The sequence below is a fragment of the Rhea pennata genome, chromosome 1 (assembly GCF_028389875.1).
Source record: "Rhea pennata isolate bPtePen1 chromosome 1, bPtePen1.pri, whole genome shotgun sequence".
Classification (NCBI taxonomy): domain Eukaryota; kingdom Metazoa; phylum Chordata; class Aves; order Rheiformes; family Rheidae; genus Rhea; species Rhea pennata.
The window spans coordinates 40,511,418-40,529,009 of NC_084663.1; positions in this window are offsets into that span (position 1 = coordinate 40,511,418).

Below are 17,592 nucleotides of genomic sequence, written 5' to 3' on the forward strand. Positions count from 1 at the left end.
AAAGGTGATCATATTCACATATCCTACTTTACCTAAATCTTACACTTCTTGTGTTTTATTAAAACATACCATATTTTTAAAGCAATGGATAATTCACTGTTAACTGAAACCTCATACAAACTCATACTGAAATCTACACATTCCCTGTTTCTTGTTTATATTCATATACATGCCGTATTTAAATGGCTGTAGTCTCCAGATGTTGGTGTAGGATGTTGTGTTCCAGTCTCAGAGATATGGAATGGAAGCACAGACAGAATAAATGAGTTCCCTAAGGTCGCATGAGGTGTTTGCAACTGAAACAGGAACAGAGCTGAAGTTCTCTGATTGATAGGTCATTAAATACAAGACTATTCTTCCATGCCTTTGCCAGAACAGGCTAGCAAGCGACCAGGGAGGAATATAAGGATGTTTGGGGTTTAGTGTGTGCATATGTTTGAAGACTAGTTTATGACATGATAATCTGATGTGCTTACAGAAGCTTTTCATTAAGGATTTTCACAGGGCCATAAAAGTACTGGAGCAGACTTGACAGTCATATAGTCCTGTCTCTGGTCTCCTATGTTGAATTGCAGCTAATTCTTCAAAAGAAGGCATAGAAATTCTGCAGTAAACAGGTGTGAGACTTGGCTCCTACATGACATCTCATCTGAGTCTCAAATAGAGATTGACATAACCTTATGGCAGGATATTTGACATCTTCTCCGTATGTATGTTCAGCAAAACATCCTTACATACTCACAGAAAAATACCTTTTGAACTGTGATCTATGCTTAGCCTTAATCGCAGGTTCATCACACTTTTTGTGGAAAAAAATCAGCAGTGAACAGTACTGAATTTGTCTGGTCTCTATTTTATAAAATGTCTTCTTCTCAAGCCACAGAAATAGATAAAATAGAACAAAATGCAAATACTATCTACCAGTATGATTTAGAGGTAACCCATATATAAGAAGTCCATACAAACTAGACGCAAGTCGAGTGTTACGTCTGAAAAGTGTATAATTGACTTGCTTATCTGAATGGTATAAATATTTTTAGAGCTGTTCTAAGGATGATTTTAAATGATGCATTCATAAACTAATGGACTTTGTGATGTACATGCATGAAAGTTTACTCAGTATACAATGTAATTGCTGTTAATTTGAAAAGGCTGCACTGTGTCCTTTGCAGGAAACACAGTGGTTTAAACTTAGCTGTTAGTTAAAATCTCAGTGCAAACTTCAGAATGGATCTGTTATGATATTTACTGAATTCTATATTGTTTATTATTATGTCAAAATAGTTAGTGACCTGATGATACCTTTTGTCTTTTTTCAGCAGTAAGACAAATGATATCTTCCTTTATTAATGCCTTAAATGCCTCTTGGACTATATCAAATGGCAATGCACTTGTTTTATTTAGTGTGGAATTAATTAAATAATTTTATTTAATGTGGAATTAATTAGTTAGTTAATTAATTAATCTTGTCTTTTACAAGGGATCCTGATGAATTAGTAGTGGAGGCTTGTTTGTTCTCTTGATCCATGGAAGAACAGCTGCGTTGCAATGCAATTTGAGAAAGAGGAATAACAGTGCCAGAAAGTCCAATTTGAATCCATGCCCAGCAGTGTAAAAAAACTTCAACTTTATTCTCAGTTGATCCACCATTAAAGGTGAAGTATTTTTCTTTGTGTTTATTAAATTGTTGGCCTCAGCCATGAGACTGCAGATCAATGCCTGCAACTGTGCTGTTAGCAGTTGTCCTTGTGAAACTGCCTTGAAACTACCTTCCCCTCAACCGAGAAGCCTATGAAGGGCTTCATGCAGTCACTTGATGGCAATGTTGGGGACAAGGATTTAACTGGTTCCCTGAGGGTAAAGGTTTTGTACTTCCTTATTAAACCCCGGAGACCTGCAGGCAGGTCCACTTAATTAAAAAAATACCCACATGGCATGCTGAATGCTAAGCTTTGCTTTGCATCTCAATTGGTTTAGCTAATGGTGCTAAACCTCACCACTTCCAACCCTACCTTGCAGTCCTTGTCAGGCTAGACTTGGCCTTCTCCTCTGAACTGTACGCGGGCTCCTGCTGCCATAACCTCTTAGCTGTTGTTTGTTACGTATCCCTTTTTGAGTGTTCCTGTATATATACATATCTTGTCATATGGGGTTGCATTTGCAATTGCCATATCTTAAATAACAAATATAGACTTTCTTTCCCTGTGGATCTCATACATATTTGTGACATCTGTAGAGATTTACTGCTTTCACCTGTGAATGTAGAATAATATTGTAGTGTATATCGATAGGCTATATATACTGTAGTACATATAGGGTGGAAATTATTAGAAGTCTCTACTCAAGTTAGAAGCTCTCTCCTGTTTTCTGTTATTGTTTTAGTGGAGCTTCTAGTCTCTTTCAAAGGAATGCCACCTCCTCACGTGACAATCTCCCTGAGACTTTCTATAGTGTAAGTTTCTCTAAAATATCTTAACAAGTGATCTAGGTATAATATTTCAGATGTGTTCCTGCAGAGTCTGTAGGGCCATTTGAGGAAGAGGGTAGTCTGGATCTGCTGTCTAATAACTCTGTCTATGTTAGAACTTAGCATAGCTGCTGCATGATGAATAAATGGCTCTCAGTCACCTACCAGTGAAATTTCTCTTCACAGCTTCACTTTAAAAAGAAAGCAGTTCCCCTGAAATGCTAAATTGGTGCTCCAGCTGAGAAAAATAACAGTAACTTTCAAAAGAGAATTTGATTTTTATACCCCTTTGGTTTAATAGCCAGCAGTGCTTGATAGCCACAAATGTATCCTGAATATGTAATCAGCCTATGCGGAAAGCAGCTTAGGAGACGTATTTACAGGAGTTACCTAAAAGCCTAAGAAGGGTAGTTGCACTACAGCAATACATTGAAATCATTGCATGAATTTATGAAGTTTTCTGAAAATATACCTATAAAGGGTAGTGCTTTCAAATAAATGATATTCTTTAGTGCTGTAGTCTGTCATGTGGAAAAATGCGTAATTTACCAGCCAGGAGAGGACTACAAAGCTTTGTTGTTGTAAAAGTTTGATTTTCCAATTCTTAGGATTGAAAAATAAAATATAGATTTGTCCTGGACTTGTGTCAGAATTGACAAATCATTAATTCCAGTGACACTCACAGCAGTGAAATTTATCATACTGAAATCCGTTTCTATTAGCAAAAGAGGTTACATGCAATGGCATGGAAAGTCCTCTTCTTGTGCTTTCAGTTTTATGTCTTGAACCAAACCTGAAGTAGTAGATTATGAAGCCTTCTGCTTATTGCCTCTGATGGAACTGAATGTACTTTATGTCAAAATTGCAAATACACTAAGTGCTGTGGAAGAAAAGTGTTATACTCAGATGTATTTGGGAGGAACAGCATGCTAACACAGGGCAACACTTACAGTGTGCAAACCTAAAAGTGATTCAAAGGCTTTTTGCAGGGTATCTGACTAGGAACAAATTTCCTCTTCTGTTCTTGGTTTCAGGAAATAAATTCCTGGATGGTATTTTTCCCCTGACAGGTTTTGCCTCTCTAGTTGGTGTAAATCAGCATAGCTCTAGGTTCAATGCTGGAGTAGTTCTGCTTTCCCCCCTGCCCCGAGAGGCTGGCAGAGAATGCTCTACTGTTGTGGGGAAGTGCTGCATTTCAGTGGGAACTGCTTGGAAAGCTCTTGAGGTTGGTAAGAAGAGAAGGGTTAAAGGAGACCCTGATTAAAGTTCCATTTGCTGATGCTCTTCACCAATTTATATCCAAGTGCTACTTTCCTAATTAATGACTGCTCATGAAATGCCGTGTGTCAGCAATGAATCACTTACTTACTTTTGTTGCACTTCAGTAGTATATGGCTAATGAGCAAGGACAACTCATACAATTAAAGTTTAAAATAGCCCTGACTGTAGGACACGATCAAGTGTTTATATCTTGCTGTAGTGGGTGGACCAGATTATATCACTTTCCTGTCTTTGCTTTTGCCAGTCTTGTAAGAAAAAAAATGGAGAGTTGAAAAAATGCAAGGCAATAAAAATTTTTACCACTGTAAAAATGGGGGGGAGGAATTGAGTTGTATTTAGAAAGAGATAAAAATCTGCTGGTTACTTATACCCAGAATAACCTTAAAATAGGATCCTCTTAATTATTTGCTGTAATGGGCCTCATAAAGCTCAAAAGATCTGCAAGCAAAACATTAAACCAGGAAACAGTATTTTTCCTGCCTGACTTGGTCAGTGCTGGCACATCCATAGTCTTGTATTTTCACTCCTGAGAGATGACACCAAGCCTTTGGTCAGTGTGTGTACCTTGTACCACTTTCCCCATAGTGTTATTATATGTCCCAGACTGGCCCACTGATGGATTCCACTGATTTTCCTCACGAGGAAAGAAATTTTTCGTGTTTCTAAGAGACTAAATTGCTGGTATTATCCAAATTACCCCTGTGTTAGTTCTGACACGTGCAAATGGCGTAAGGCAAACTTTTTGTTTCTCAGATTCAGAAGTAGGAAAACTGAATCCCACCTGTTCTCCCAAGGGACGAATCTGTCTCTAGTCTGAAAGACTAGAGTCTAGTATAGACTAGAATCAGGCTGCACCTGCTAATCCTGATGAGCATCAGGAGGGAAGAAGGGGAGGGATCTATGTAGCCTGTATTGAAAAGATATGACAAAAAAGAAAGTGAAAGGGGTGGGCAGAAGGATGGATTTTTTTTTTATTTTAATGATTTTATAGAAAATATTTCAATGTTTATGAGTTTAAATTTCTAATTAAAAAACTTCTTACAAAGCTATTGATGTGCTTCTCTATTACAGTCCTCAATGTCTCCCTGCCCTGTGCTTTTTGGAAATTAAAGTTTCTGTGAAGGAACAAAAAGCTTGACAAGAAGTTTTGACCACTCCTATTTGAGAAGGCAAGAAGTTACTTTTCCAGATAAGGAGCAGTAAAGATGAACCTCCATTTTTTGGGGGGAACAGGCTCTGAAGACTTCCTCAGAATGACCAGATCCAATCTTGTAGGTCTGCAGTAAGAACAACAAAAACTCTCCTGTTATTAGCAGGAGTTATTAGCACTGGTACAGCTTGCCCAGAGAGGTTATGGAGTCTCCTTTTCTGGAGATATTCAAGGCCCGCCTGGATGCAACCCTGTCTTAACATGCTCTAGGTAACCCTGCTTGAGCAGGTTTGGGGTTGGACTAGATGATCTCCAGAGGTCCCTTCCAACCTTACTGATTCTATGATTCTATGATTACTAGCTTGATAGAGCAGTGTTTGGTCTCACTGTTGTCTGTAGCAAGTACCCTTTGTAGACCCTTTGTGTTGGCTTCATGTGGAGATTAAAAAAAAAAATCCATGAAAGGCAGTGATATTGCCAGCTATGTGTTTTCAGTGGTCCGTTTAAGAAAAGCACTCAACTCAGGTTGCATGTGGAAGATATGAATCTCTTTATTCTTGAAAATATGGCACCACTCCCCACCTGGTCTTGCTTGAATGTTAAGCTGCCAAGATAGATATGCTCTCTGCAGCTTACCCCCTTTACAATCCAGCTGCGATGTCTAATCACATCATGGTACTGGACAGTTCCCTAACGATAAATTGGGGAATAATTCCTCTTGGCGACATTCCACGTTCGGCAGTTTTGTTTTGTTTAGCTCTTTGGATGCTATTTGCTTGCATCGATAAGGCTGTGAATAACCACCTCTCATCTAAGCTGTAAGATAGTGACAGAAGACTTTGGGTGGAAATCATCTAGATATTTTTGGTCTGTTGACATCCCGTTTGGATAAATCAGGGTTTCATATTACTGCAGAGTGGAGGCAGGGATAAGACTATGAGATTGTCAGAGCATCTGCAAAATGGGCACTTTGTATTTTTAAAAAACACACACTGTTGTGGAACAGACGCGTAATATATGCCATTAACATTAGTGTCATTGAGCAGCCTCTAAATTGCAGATTGTTAGGAAAAAATTGATATGAAAATGTAAACAAGAGAAAATGAAAACTGTAATAAACTTTCTGCATAAGAAGGGTAATCTACAATTAAATATAAAGGCTAAACTGAAACAATGCTAAGGATGAGACATCTTTCCTGTTTTAAAGCTAAGACTGATGCTCTACCTCTAACCCCCAAAGCTGTGACAAAAAACTTAATGGTGTGAAGCAGAAACACCATGTCAGACTCTAGCTTGAATTCCTGCTTTGGATGATTTATCACTTGCAGCCATTCTGCTTGTCGTTAATTAAGTAGAAAAGTTTTTTAGTAAGTTAGGTTGGCTGTGCTGCATCCTCTTTTGAGCTTAGTCGAAACTAAAACCAAAATAACTTTATTGCAGAGGTTGTAAATTCAAATTCCAAATGTATTCCTTTTCATTTGCACACTCGTAAAATGAAAAAAGCAGTCTTGATTCTCTGCTGTAGGTGCTTCAACACTTGTTATAAATGTGGTTATAAAAACAGATTACCTCTTAACAAATAATCTACATGTATTACAACACAGCCACAAGGATAGATGTGATCTGGCTGGTATTACAAGTGACTGCTGTCACTTTTCCTCTGACGGTGAACAAGAGGGGCCTTGAGTTGTGCTGTGGAGCGCAATGAACTATTGACCACCAAATGATGGGAGAGCAGCGTTCAATGCCGAGAAGGCCCAGCTGGAAATGCTCACTGGGAGAAAATGCTCAGCAAAGCAGGTATTTCTTGGAACTGAACCTGTCTAGTAGCCAGGCTTCATCTATACCTCTGACTGCTTTGGAAATGTCAGTAATATCTGCCAAAATGCGAGGCGCGTGAGCACAGAAGGCAGGGCATCTTGCTGAGCTCTGGTAATAGTGATTGTGCTGCTGAATGTCATTTACCAGCGCCTGCCAGCACAGCTTTCAGTCAGGTAGAAAATATACCTCTTTACACAACTCTTCTGGCAACACATCTATTCATTCATCCTCCTTCCCCCTCTATTGTATGTAACTTGTATAGACACATATTTATGGAAAGGAGCTGTATTTTTCTCACATCTGGTGGGAACAATTTGTTACTCCACTTGTTGCTTCACAGGAATACTAGTAACTTTCTGTTTCTTACCCTTTTTCCTTGTACGCACAGAATATTAGTGTGTCCCTCCATTTTCTTAATGGCAAATAGGAAGTCAGAGAGATGTATTCCAATAGACAGCTACAGAAGTGTCTGGGTAATTGGATTTCTTGCAATTCAAGCTATACTGGAATACAAAATACAAAATTGATGAATGATATGTCTTTTTGTTTTTCAATCAGCCGATTGGAAGGTAAATGCTTCCTTCACTTTTGTGCAGCGATGATAAATTGAAGACAAGATGCTTTTCGGAAAGCCAGGGAACTAGGCCAGTACTCAAAAGAAGCATGTGGAGATCTTGTCTCAGGGGCACCCGAAACGCCCTGAGTCCTGCTTTCCCAGAGTCCCCGTATGGGCTGTAGCCTTGCAAGTTATAGCTATTATTTCCTCTGAGGACCTTTTACATTCAGTCTTTGCACTGAGAGCGAACACTCAAGCACCGCTGTAGACACAACAGAAGGTTGCACTTTCCCCTGCCCCGAGGTTGCCCTCCTCCTCTGCCTGTGGGCATGTCTGAGGAGACCCGAGCCTGGACTCTGCTCTTACCTGTGCTGGTAAAGCAGAGAGGGTCTGAACGGTTGATGCAACATCCTTCCTGGTATAACTGTTCTCTCTTTTTACCTGGAGCAGCGGATGTCTGATTCAGGTGTGCAAATGTCTGCTCCCAGCTTTAGCCCTTTTATATTCAGGTGTGCTGTGAACACTTCCGTCCAGCAGTATCTGATGTGCTGGAGTGAGTTTATACTGCTGTGAGCGCCCCCTCCCTGCTTCAATGTAGCTAGACTGTACAAAGAAGAAATGTAGTTCTTGTTTAGGATACAGGGATTTAAGTATTCCTGCCTAATTTCCCACTGAACAACTGTTCTGCAGCTCCTCATATTAAATTTCTCAGAGAGGGAGCCCAAAGCAGTTACTCAAGGTACTCCAACTAAGCACTCTGCTCCTAAAGTTCTCGCTAAAGTTTAAGTAATCCAGACAATCCTTCAACTCCTAATTCAGCTCATTCAACGTGGGTCCTGCAGTGCCAAGCGCAGTATAGGCTACCTTGCATGCAATACTGTCTGTCATATGCCAATTTTAACAGCTCTCTGAGAAAAAGTTTCAGTTACAGTTTCCCTTTTTGAAAAAGGATTTCTTCTAAGTTGCTTGAACTCTCCCAACCCCAGTTTCCCAACCGGTGTCTGCCAGACTTTGATTTCTGCTCACGGAGGTCCAGTCCATCCGTGAGAGTCCCCAGCTCCCACTGGTGACAAAGTGGGCAGCGAGGAGCACCTACCATGAGCATGAGAAAGCATCTGGAGGCTTCAGAAAGGCAACACCCAATAAACACCGAGAGGTGATAGTAACATGAAACAGGGTCTTCCAGTGCCAGAATGGCTGGCTTTTCTGAAAGAAGGAGTTCTGGCGTGTTGAAGTGAGGATATATAATGGAAGAAATTTAGTCTTGGTAGAATATTCTTTCAACCTTTTATTATTATTACTTTTTGCACTGAAGTGTCTCAGTGTGTCTCATGAGAATCCCGACTAGTCCTTTCAATGTGCTTTCTATTCAATTAAAAGATTAACAGGGTGGTTTGAACAAAGTTCAAATAAACCTGAATACTGGATACATGACAATTATTTTGTGCATATTTCAAGAAGAAAAGCAAACAGAAGTCTACCTGAAGATTTGATGCCAAAGAACATGAAAAAAAAAAAAAAAAAGCCTAAGAGAATGAACACAGATATTACTACCTTGATTTTTGTGAAGTTTTCTGACATTTGGCCATAATCACAATTAGTAATACTCTTAGGGCTATTTGCTTGGTTGTGTGTGCAAATCTGAATATGTGGGTTAAGAGTAGCACTGGCTGTATAAATTAATTTTCTTGTGAAGATCTGATTGCTTCACATATTATAGTCTGTCTACATCCTACGTTCTCATCAAGTGTTGCCGATTAGTTCTCAGAATGTAATTGAAGAATGAAAATAGAAGAGCAAAATGTCTGATTTATAGACTGAATTGGTTATGCCCAGTGATTTCTGTGGTGCTGGTTTAAATATTCTGTTATTAAATTGATTAAATAATTAAATGCTGCTATAAACATGTCAGATGGTATTTCACATCAATTTCCTACCACTCAGTGGAACTCTCATTACTTGCCTGTGTGGTAAGTAGAGGTATCTGCCTATTACTGAAGTAAAGTTGGTGCTAGTCTTAAACATGACTGTTAAAGAATACGGGAGAGAAGGAAGGGATGAAAATGCCCTCTAAAACCATATGTTGTTTAAAAGCATAGTTAACATAGGCAGATCACATTGTGTGGCTATTCCTTATTCATGTTAAATAAAAAAGCATACTAGATCTTTGCTGTGTTGAAAATGATTGAGAAAATAGTATTTATTTCAAAGGGAAAGGATGATTTCTGTGATTATTTGTTGTCTTTAAATACAGTTTTGTGGCAATATGCCACATGCTGCATTCCTCTTATATTTATTTAATTGTAGAACTAGTTCTACATTTGAGGAAGCATGAGGAGTTAAAAGTATAAGCAGCCCATGAAACCCAAGAAGTTCCTTCCATCTAATCACTGGGCTCCACTATCATGCTCCAGGTTGCACTTCCTTTCTGGCCTAAAGGACCTTACAACATCCAGAGTGTCTGCATTTGCTCTTTAGAAATCTTTGAAGATTTTTCTGCATTGTGGACAACATCCCAAGCAGATCTTGTTTAACGAATGTGTCAAAGGTAAAATGCTTTTTGTCTGTTGCTACTTCATACCCAGAGCCCTCCAATATAATCAGTGGCTGTTGGAGTGTGGAACAAAATGCAGTAATACTATAAAATTTCATCAATATAAGTGTCCACCCTTTGCCCTCCCAACACTAATCACCGCTTATTTAAATATTCTGTTGTATATATTTAAACTCCTGCATTTTCAGTTTTTGAAACCTCCAGTGCAAAATCTGACCGTGCACACCTGACACAGTTTGCTGGAAGGTCTGGCAGGAGATCTGTGAGTGCTGCCTCCAGTATGCTCTTCCGGACCTACAAGCTGATGTATGCAAGTGTCAGCACCTCCCCACAGAGGAATCATTCATTTGCATTTCTGTGCAGTGCCTAAATTTAAACATGGATATAAAAATGTTTAAAGCAGACCGAGGAAATTACATTCATTGATACAGTGTTGTCAAGAGTGCAGCTGCCTTGTCAAAGAGGATGGCTTCTTCACTGATAACTGCTGAACAAGGTGGTGCAGATTAATGACACAGGACACCTCTCAGGAGTTGCAGATACATTTATGTGGAAGCAGATACCATGTTTGATAATTTTTTCTGATTTGTGAGTTTCTACTGTTGTCTCTTGCTTGCCCTGCTACAGTTTCTAAGATTTTATTTTTGTATGTTATTTTTAAATTTTAAGAGCATTCTGGATGCACTATTTTATGCCTCTAAGAATTTATTTCTTTTTTTTTCTTAATGTATTCCATTAATTTAAAGAAAACCTAGGCAGAGGCTGAAAGTATATGACTATTCTTTGTATTTGGCAAGCAGCAATTTCCAAGCACAGATTTGTTTTACAACAAATTTGAAATCTCCCATTTTTAATCATCCAAATGGAATCCACATTGCAGGAGTCACAGTCTGCATCAATGCTCTGTCACAGTGTCTCCTTGCCATTTTATCATGCTTTTTTTCGTTCACTGAATGTTTTCAGGACTTAACTGTTTAGTGATTTAGAACTTGCATTTGAAAGCAGTCGTTCCTTCTACTGCAGCAGCAGTCAGATGCTTAGACACCTACCTACTCACTGTCATTTTGCAAGTGCAAAAGCAGAGGCCTTTTTGCAACTGGTCATTAATCATGAGCCGTCTGACTCAGATATAAAGATTGGAAACTGCTTAATGTGTTTCAGGTTCCCTTTTTAGACTCATTCTGAGTTGAGTAAGCGCACACACTCGCTATTCTCTGAATACATACCAGACAGAGTACATTGAATTTTTTTTTTTACTTGCCAGTAAAGAAATTCATTAGGAACTTAATAGTTCAATGTGTCACAGGAAACTTGGGAATTTGACTCACTGGGTCTGAAAGCATATATTTCAGCTGAAAGAATGATAAAACGTATAAAATTGTTATTGTAATTTCAAGGCTAAGGTTCCTCTAAATTTATTTAAGAAAAAAAGTTAAATAATACTGTGAACAAAAGCAGAAAGCTTATGAAAGGATCAGGATAAGTATAGAAAAATAAAATTATTTTTCAACAGTAAAGAAACTAGAGAAGGCCAATAGATCTTGATGATAAGTCAGCAGTGATCACAATAAAAGATATACTTGGAATTGACATCTCCACAATTCAAGTGGCTGGCTTTATTCCAGTCTTTATTTCTAAGTCTTAAAAATGATAGGTGTCTAAATAACTCCAAAAGGTTTGTTTGTTTGTTTGTTTGTTTTTTTGTAGAATCGCTGTAACTAGGAATAGATACGATTGGAATTTGGAAGGCAACATTTGTCATTATTAAACTTGTTTGCTTATTTTTACAATTCTTCAAAAAGTATCATGCATAGAAGATTTCAGCTTGTAACAAATCTGCAGTGTTGTTAGAAAATGTGAGAGTAGTTCCTCTGAGATGTTCTCTTTCTGTCTTGTAAATACACTCCGGCAATTCTGTGTAGCGTACAGAGAGCCAGACGCAAGTGTCTGAACATCTCAGATCGTTCAGCATTATTTGAGCTCAGTATTGTACTCAAGCGTACATTTTATTAAATGCAATACTGAGAAATGGGGAAAGTGTCTAAACCCCATATCTGTTAACCAAATACTAAAAGTGCAGTTATAAAACTATTGTAAATATTTCTGCGGTTAGTACATATTGTAAACCATGCACATGCATGGAAAGACTTAATATTAGACGCTTTCTGCTTTGCAGATTACTTTAGACTACCACAGCCCACCTGCTCTGTAAGCAAGATTATTTTCTTTTGCTAAAAGTGAACCTTTTAGGATTTACATATGCATGAAGAAGCAGGCACTGACATGTATCTGACAAGTAAGATGTACATTACATGATGTCTCCAGAATCAATGTATTTGTATGGTTTATAATTGCTGCTGTTTAGGAAATGGAACTTCCTTCCTCTCCCCATACAAAAACTGAGGCTACAACCCCTTTTTTGTGAATGGAAATAAAGGAGGTTGAGCGATAAGTCTAGGGGGCTGTAATTACAGAAATGTATAAAATGAAACTATCTAATAATTTGTTTGAAGATACTTTTTAGCCTGTATAAAGGAGCAATTTTTATGATGCCAACTATCATTAACTGAAATTTCTGTGCCTTTGCTTTGATAAACTCACTTCTATTACATGATCCTTTAAACTTTCCAAATTAAATGGTCTGCCCTGATTAAGGGAATGGCATGAAGCATGGTATCTATGTGGAATTCTGCCTGTATGTTTTGTTTATTGAGGGACAGAGAAGAGGTGTCGGTTGACTTACGGAGTGACCATCTTTCTGTGAAGAAGTGGGTGAAGAAGGATGGTTGGTAAGGGTGACTTGGAGATGATTTCTGTAGGACTTGATCATGCCATTTTCTGAACTGAGCCCATGAGTGAATACCATATGGCCAGTCAAGGACTGTAAGGTCTTGGCCCACCTGTCGTTGTTGTGGCGTAACAACTATCCACATGGATTTGAAGTTGCTGCCTCCTACAAGAGATGTACTTGTTGGTGACTGTTTTCCATTTCAGGAATATTGTTCTTATGATGCACAAACAGAAATTGGGCAGATGTACTAAGATTCTTCCTTATTTTTCTTAGTATTATTACTGCTATTATGATAATGCTGTACTAAACATAATATAAAAACATCATACATGGAGGATGTTTGCATTTCTTCCAGCTTTCTAGGAAAGCAGTAGTACCGAGTGGCTGACAAGTGCATTAGCTTGGTCCAAGTGTCTAATCATTAATGACATCAAGAATGTGCTACAGATCACTCACTCAGGCAGGCACATGCTACCGCCAAAAAAAGACTTGTGCAGAAACAGATGCCTAAAGCTAGTGCTCATCTGGGACCTCCCTCGCCTTCCATCCCCAGATCTCCGTTCAGCTGCCCCTTTGCTCATTGGGCATTTCCCTGTTGGTACCTGCAATCCTGCCCCTCTCCAGACCTAGCAAGGCCCCAGTGTGGCCTGTCTCACAACCAGACAAGGTGGAGAGTCAGAAATCTCCCAGGCAGCAGCATCACTCGCCTTTCAGGTGTCAGCCTCATGCCCAGGGCATGCCATACCTGCACAAACTGTGACTGGGCCACTGGCACGCTGATTCTGCACCTATCAGATTGGTTTCGTTCTGCTGTCCTGTCTGCATCCAGCTTTCTGTCATCCTCTACAGTGCTTTTTTGTTGCACTTCTGCACTTGTGGGTACCAGCACAGTGAAGTCTTGGAACAGGATTATTATGAAAAAGCAAAGAAAAATGGTAACAAGGCTCTGGACTAAGCGATCTACCAAGACACTGGGGTGTGAGAGTGTTATTTCAGCCATAGATTGAAGCTGCCTCCATAGATAGCTTTTGGGAGTCAATTTATACTGGGTGGTAGATCTTTTGATGTGGCCCCTAATGAAATAGCTGTAGGACCTGATTTCTTTTACAAATAGGTAATGCATGTACAATTTCATATTAGGTATTAATCCAATAATTGTATGTTACCTTTTATATGTGGGAAGAGGTAAAACTGTTTCTGAGCATCATTTTAGTGCCATTTCTTTGGAAATCACAAATGTTGTTTCACTTCTGTACCTAGTTCTGAAACAGACTGAGTACTGTCCACACAGAGATGTCAGAGCGAGGAAAGAGGTAAGTATTTTAGGCTAACCTGATTCCATAGGTCATCTAAAGTTACCTAACTTTATAAACCACATGAAATCCTAGGGTTGCTCATATGCTTTAAGCTAGGATGTCCAAATACCTTGCTGGGCTGATGGGCTTAAGTTTAGACAATTCCTAAAGGAATCTGAAGTAATTTCACTATAGTGACTGCTGATGTGAAATAGTTATATCTTTATTACCCTGAAAAAAAAGACAGTCTCAGCGTTAGGCAAACAAAACCATGCCTCAGATTTTTCCTCTGCACATTAGACAGGAAGATGCCTTTAATAACAATGGGATCTCCCTAAGATAGGGAGATGCTTTGAGGACCACCACTAGTTAATGGAGGCTTCTGGGGAACAGAAGAAATGGCCTATGGATCCCTGTAGAATAAACTGACAAAACTTATCAACATCCTGTCCAAATTAAGTGGGTTAAGATTTCCTTCCTTCGGCTAGATTTTCACATTTAAACCAATTCTGTTTGAGTATCTGTTCATAATCAGATACTTTGTTCCCATAAGTCCCCTTCCTTTCTGATCCCTCAGAAAATGCAATACTTCATTTGAACTCCCATGTGCCAAATTAGGATCTCTAGGATTTAGGTACAAAATATAAGTGGTAGGATATGAATTACTTGTCATTAGTGGGCATGACTACTCAGGGACTTAGATACTTAAAAGTTAGGTGCCACATTGCTGCTTTTCAAGTTTCTGGTTCCCAGATGCTGAAGTGAAATGCTTACCTCTCCTACTTAGTACCACAATTCTCCCTTTTTGGCTGAGGGTGGCTCAGTTCCCCTATTGCTTTACCCACATCCCTGCCGACTCGCTGATTAAGACTCCTGCAGCAGTTGTTGGCTGGAGTCTCTTCAGGGCAAGGAAGGTCTAAGACCATCGGGATTTGGGGAGGCAGGTGACTTTGTATGTTTTTGCTGGAAGTGAATGGCAGAGGAAACACCGTTTGCAAGTGAGTAAGTGGGCTCTGGAGAGTGCCACCAGTACTTTGCTCCTTATCCGTACAGAAATAATTTCAGTGAGATTTCTGTGGTCACGCATCTTGGGGACAAAGTCCTATTCACCTTCTGTTTTATACCACTGCATTCACATTTCCCCGTTTTTTTTTTTTTTTTTTTTTTTTTTTTTTGAACAAATATAAAACAGTATTTAAATGGTATCTTTCTGTATCTGGCTGTGTTTATCCACTGCACTTTTTGTATCATTTGAGGCTGTTTGTAGAATACCTGCTTTTAGCAGTTTTGGGAACTGAAGCATGGAAGAAAAGAAAATTACATGTTTATCTTTATTTGATTTCTTAATTTTGAAAAGCATGGATAAGTTAATTAATCAACAAAGTAGTTTTACATTTATGCCATTAGCATTTAGGGCTGGCAGAGCTGAGCACTTCACCAATTCTGACGTGTCCAGAGCCTGAGAAGACTAGTTTTTGTTACAGATTTTTCTTTTTTTCTGTCACTTCAGGATAAGGCATTTTAACATATTTTTCAAACTTTTTGCTGAGAAATGAGCCTGCTAATGTTAGCTAACATGAAGGAACTTGACTTCCAATAGCTCATACATCATGATTTTGTAGGAAGAGTGATGAGATGGTCTCATACTACAGTTACATAGATCTGATTCCATATCTTCTCTTTAGCTGGTGATGTTGAGGTTCAAGGTTTTTCTTATGGTTCTGGTAAGGGACAGCTGAAAAGTTCAGATTCAGATCCGCTAGTAATAATTAATAGCAATATTGCACAATGCTAATAATACTACTGATAATTAATGTTTGATGATAATTATTCAAAATGTAATCAAAAAACAATGATCTTATTTCTGTATCTGAAATTTACAGTCTAAATATCCAAGACAGCCGTACTTAATTCAATCTTCGCTGTATTTCTCTTTGTTCTATATGGTTTGAATCAGGCATTTAGCTGTAGACAGACCATTAAGTGAAATCATGTATGAAATTCTGTGAGGTTCCTCCACAGCCAAACTCTTACTCTGGCAAAATTCTTATGTTCTGCAATTTCTAATCCCATTTTCAGGCCAGCAATACATTAGGTTTGTGGTACTAAAAATCAAAAATATTTTTGTATTCCATTTATTTCTCAAGTGGTGTAATCAAAACCCTGATGAGTTACACTCAGTTGCTTTGTCTCTTTATATTTAGCTTAGTAGCGTGGATTTACTTCTTCCTAAACTATCTGACTAAATACTGCTGTAGATTATTGTGCTTTTAGTAGTATTTCCATCTTTCTCAGAAATACTGGGCTCTTGTTTTGTAACTATTAGAATCAAACAATGAAGAATTTTTCAGTTTATTTCCAAGATCTATCTAAGTATGCTTTATGATATGCCTGTAAGAGTTGAAACAACAATATGTGTCTTACAGAGCAGAAGGACAGCATTGACTTAATATTGCCGCAGTCATAAAGGAATTACATTATATAGTGTATTTCCTTGCTGATATATATAGGATTACAGGACAATTCAGGCTGGAAGGTACCTCACGAGGTGTCTAGCCCAACCTCCTGCTCAGAGCAGTGTCAGCTGTGAAATCTGACCAGGTTGCTCAGGGCTGTATTCACAGTGTGGTCTTCAAAACTTCCAAAGACGGAGACTGCACAACTGCTCTGGGCAACCTGCATGGCTGTCCTCATGGGGAAAAGGTTTCTTATAACTACTCTGAACCTCTCTTGTCTCAGCTTATGCCCATCGTCTCATCCTCCTGCAAAGGACCTGCATCCACCACTGCAAAAAGACTGGCTCCAACTCCCTGACAACCTCCTTGTAGATACTGGGCAGTTAAGTCCCCCCTGAAGCTTTCCTTTCCTTAGGGCAAACAAGCCCAGCTCCCTCAGCCTCTCCTCACAGCGCAAGTGCTCCAGCACCAACCGTTGTGGTGGCCCTCTGCTGAACTTGCTGTGGCTTGTGGGTGGCTTTCCTGTACTAGGAGGGCCACAAACCAGACACAGTACTCTAATATGGTCTAACAAGCGCTGAACAAAAGGAATAATTTTGTCCCTCAGTCTACTTGCTGTGCTCCTGTTCATGCAGCCCAGGACACTGTTGGGCTTTACCATGGCGAGGTTGCTGCTGGCTCATGCTGAACTCGCTACCCACCAGGATACCCAGGGCTGGTCTCCAGCTGTCCATCCCTGATGTGTTGCTGCTGGTTCGTCTGAAATCATTCAAGGCCAGAAATTAAAATACATCCATAGAGATCCAAAATATATCCAAACAGGTCCTACATACAAACAAAATTAGATAGGCATAATTCAATTGTTTACTTCCTCCCTAAATTAAGACTTTATTATTATTTAGTTATTTAGGATTAAGGAAGGATATAAATTTCAAATGAAATAATAGCTATTACAGGTAATTTTCTAAGTAAACCACCTCTTATTTGGCCTTTTTTCCTGTAATTATTCAGTAGCAAGAAAATTAAAGACCGTATTCCCTATTGAAAAAATATTATTAAGTGTTTGGCCCAAATGACTTAATTTTATCATTTTAATGAATACAGAAAAAAATAATCAGCACAAAAATTCATTAATTATAACATGACATAAAGCTACAGAAATAGACAATAGTAGTTCTTTTAAAACACTGATAGTTACCCAGAATATTTCAAAGGTATCTC